This window comes from Triticum urartu, chromosome 1 (genome assembly GCF_003073215.2).
Source record: "Triticum urartu cultivar G1812 chromosome 1, Tu2.1, whole genome shotgun sequence".
Lineage (NCBI taxonomy): Eukaryota > Viridiplantae > Streptophyta > Magnoliopsida > Poales > Poaceae > Triticum > Triticum urartu.
Genome location: NC_053022.1, coordinates 59,650,369 through 59,654,382, shown reverse-complemented (window position 1 = coordinate 59,654,382; position 4,014 = coordinate 59,650,369).

Here is a 4,014-nt window from a genome sequence, read left to right as displayed (position 1 = left end):
TGTAGTAGTTATGGTTTTTAAATTAGTTGATTAGTTAAGGTTTATTGTATTATTCATTTATAGACAGTTATATAGATTCTGTGATTGAATGTGTAGTAGATGTACTAGTTAGTGTTTCTTAATTAGATGTTTAGTTAGGTTTCTTCTGTATTGGATTCATATATAGGTAGAGATAAATGTAATTAAATGGTGTGACTGAATGATGCAGTAGAAGTAAGAGTTATGATATTTTAATTAGATGCATGAGTTAGTGTTATTTGTAGTGGATTCATTTATATCCAATGATTATGTAAGTAAATTTTGTGATTCAATGTTCCAGTGGATCTAGGAGTTAGTGTTTTTTAATTAGATGCTGGAGATAGGGTATTTTAATTAGATGTAGGAGTTAGGCTTCACCATTTCACTTATTCTGACTTATGAGTAATCATTGAGAACTGCTCTGAACTAAATATTTATTAAGATTTACAAATGAAATGAAAACCTGACATGTTTGTGAAGTTATATATAAAGGTCCTATTTGCATTGTCTGTCAAAAACTGCTATATCATGGGTTAATAAGAGAGGAATGATATTCATTTATACCTTCATATGCATGTTCAAAAGCAAAAACTGAAATTGTATGTCCATATGAATGAACTTGTATTTTCATAAGCCAATTGTTTAGTATGTATATAGCTTCATATATAGTGTATGAAATATAGTTAGGAGCTTTCCATCATTATGCAAAATCAACTTGTTTGTAATGACATTATTTGAACTGCAATTGAATTCCTTGTAAATGACTTGCTTGGTTGACAATATAGCAGAAGGAGGATCTTGTTGGCAAGAAGAGGAAGTGGGACTCATCTGGCTACTACCCTTATGACAGTGATGAGGATGAGCCATACGAGGTAAGGCCTAGCTGAAATGTTATTTGTGCATTGACTTAGTGTTAGATGTTTGTAGTATTTGAATGCATAATGTATTAATGTCAGTCATTAATGTGTGCAGTATCAATCTGGAGATGATGTGGTCGAGGGGAACGTCGAGTCGTTTGAAGAGAAGGAGGTGCTGAAGATCAGGGCCCAAGGATCTGCTAGGTACTACAACTGGAGGTCTGACAAGTACCGATGCCCCTACTGCAGCAGGCCCAAGCCCAGGTCTGGGTTGCTGGAGCATCTGATGGAGCATTGTCGGGCTACATCCATCAGCAGTCATGACTACAAGATCAGGGCTCAGCATTCTGCCCTCCACAAGGTCCTGAGAAACCCTGACATGTAGTTGCCCTAGTATAACACCCTCGATGCGACTATAGCTCCCATGTGTCGAGGCACGACTTAGAGACATTATCGCATTGAAGGCATATGTCGCAAGTTAGGCAATCTTCACAACATCCCATGTAATAATAATAAAAGGGGAGATAACATAGTTGGCTTACACTCGCCATGTCAATCAAGTACATAAATAACATTACATCATCCATACACTCAAGGCCCGACTACGGTGCCAAAATAAAAGAGAACCCAACATGCGACAACGGTCCCGTTCACCCCCAACTGGGCACCACTACTGATCATCGGGAAAGGAAACATAGTATCGTTGAGAGTCTTCGTCGAACTCCCACTTGAGCTCGTACGCGTCTCCTGGAGCGGAATCATCAGGTCCTGCATCTGGCGTAAGTAATCTGTGAGCCACGGGGACTCAGCAATCTCGCACCCTCGCGATCAAGACTATTTAAGCTTATAGGTAAGGCAGGGTAAAATATGAGTGGAGCTGCAGCAAGCGACTAGCAAATATGGTGGCTAACTTATTCGCAAAAGAGAGCGAGAAGAGGAGGCAAAGCACGAGCGAGAAGTTAGAGAACAACCTGCGCAAACATTACTCCAACACCGTGTCCACTTCCCGGACTCTGCCGAGAAGAGGCCATCACGGTAACACACTCAGTTGATTCATTTTAATTAAATTAAGGTTCAAGTTATCTACAACCGGACATTAACAAATTCCCATCTGCCCATAACCGCGGGCACGGCTTTCGAAAGTTCAATCCCCGCAGGGGAGTCCCAACTTAGCCCATGACAAGCTCTCACGGTCAACGAAGGAATAGACCTCCTCCCAAGACATTCCGATCAGACTCGGTATCTCGGTAACTCAAGACACTTTGACAGGTTAAAACAAGACCAGCAACACCGCCCGAATGTGCCGACAAATCCCGATAGGAGCTGCACATATCTCTTTCTCAGGACACACTCAGATGAGCAAGACGTCGGGTAGGCCAGCCCAGAGTTGCCCCTGGTAGCCCCGGACATCGCTCTGTTGGACCAACACTCAGAGGAGCACTGGCCCGGCGGGGGGGGGGGGTTAAATAAAGATAAGATGACCCTTGAGTCTGCAGAACCCAAGGGAAAGAAAAGGCTAGGTGGCGAATGGTAAGACCAATGTTGGGCATTGCTGGAAAAGCTTTAGTCAAGGCGAACTATCAAGGGGTTCCCATTATAACCCAACCGCGTAAGGAACGCCAAAATCCGGGAACATAACACCGATATGACGGAAACTAGGGCGGCAAGAGTGGAACAAAACACTAGGCGAGAGGCCGAGCCTTCCACCCTTTACCAAGTATATAGATGCATTAAGATAACATGGCAAAAATAATGATATCCCAACAAGTAAAACAATGTTCCAACAAGGAATGGCCTCCAATCTTCACCTGCAACTAGCAACGCTATAAGAGGGGCTGAGCAAAGCGGTAACATAGCCAATCAACGGTTTGCTAGGACAAAGGTGGGTTAGAGGTTTGTCATGGCAATTTGGGAGGCTTGCAAGTAAGTGGTAGGCATCGTAGCATTGGCATAGCAAAAGAGCGAGCAAACTAGCATAGCAAAGATAGTAATGATTTCGAGGGTATGATCATCTTGCCTGCACAGTTGTCAGAGTTGACTGGATCCTCAAAAGCAAACTCAACGGGCTCCTCGTTAGCGAACTCGTCTCCCGGCTCTACCCAAACAAGACAAACAAGCAACAAGGACACAATCAACCACGTGCAAACTCAAACAACACGATGCAAAGATGACATGCTATGCGGGATGCCAAATGCAAGATATGACAGGAGATGCATGAACCTGGCCTCAACTTGGAATTCCAAGGGTGCCACTATAAATATGAGATGAAATCGCTTGAAAACGATATAAAGAACGCCGGAATCGGAGTTACGGTTTGGAAATGGCAAGCGATTCAAATATGACACCGGTCTGCGATTTACAGCAAGTAGGCATCTAAATGCAATGAGATGAACATGCTACAGCTCCCAAACATGGCATCAAAATACATGGCAGGGATGCACACAAGATGCTTAACAAAAGTCTAGCACTGAGCTACGGCCAATTCATCCATTAACAGGTTCAAACAAGCATGGCAAAAACGCAAATGGTAAAACAGATCTCAGACTTAGTGAAATCAGCACTTGTCTAGAATTTCAGATCATATAGCCCTCTTCGGAGCAACAAAACAACATGCTACAGGACCTGAACATGACAAAGAAAGACATGGCATGGAGCTACTCAACAAGCTTAACAAAATTCCCTTAGTGACCTTGAGCCAAAAGGGATCACAAAATATACTAACAAGCACACGAACATAGCAAAAACATAATCAGTTTTCAGACTTCGTGAAAACTGGGACATGCTGAAACATAACTCACGAAGGCATGTTTACAAGCTCGATGCACTCACCGCGGTGCAAGTCATGGCAAGACAAGCATACATCCATCAAGAAGGCACAAAACACAAGCTAGACATGGCAAGAAAAATAGCATAGCATGCACGGATCAACTACAATAACATCGGCAAAATCGCAAACAAGTTGACGATCTGACCAGATTCGCAACGAAGCAAAAGTAGAGCTCGATTGACTCAAGCTAGGGTGCTCCATAATTGCAAACAAAGACACGGATGGATAGAGCACTACAATATTAACAAAACTCCCTTACTGATCATCCTCAAAAGAGGCACGGATCACTAGGAAACAACAAGAACATATGGC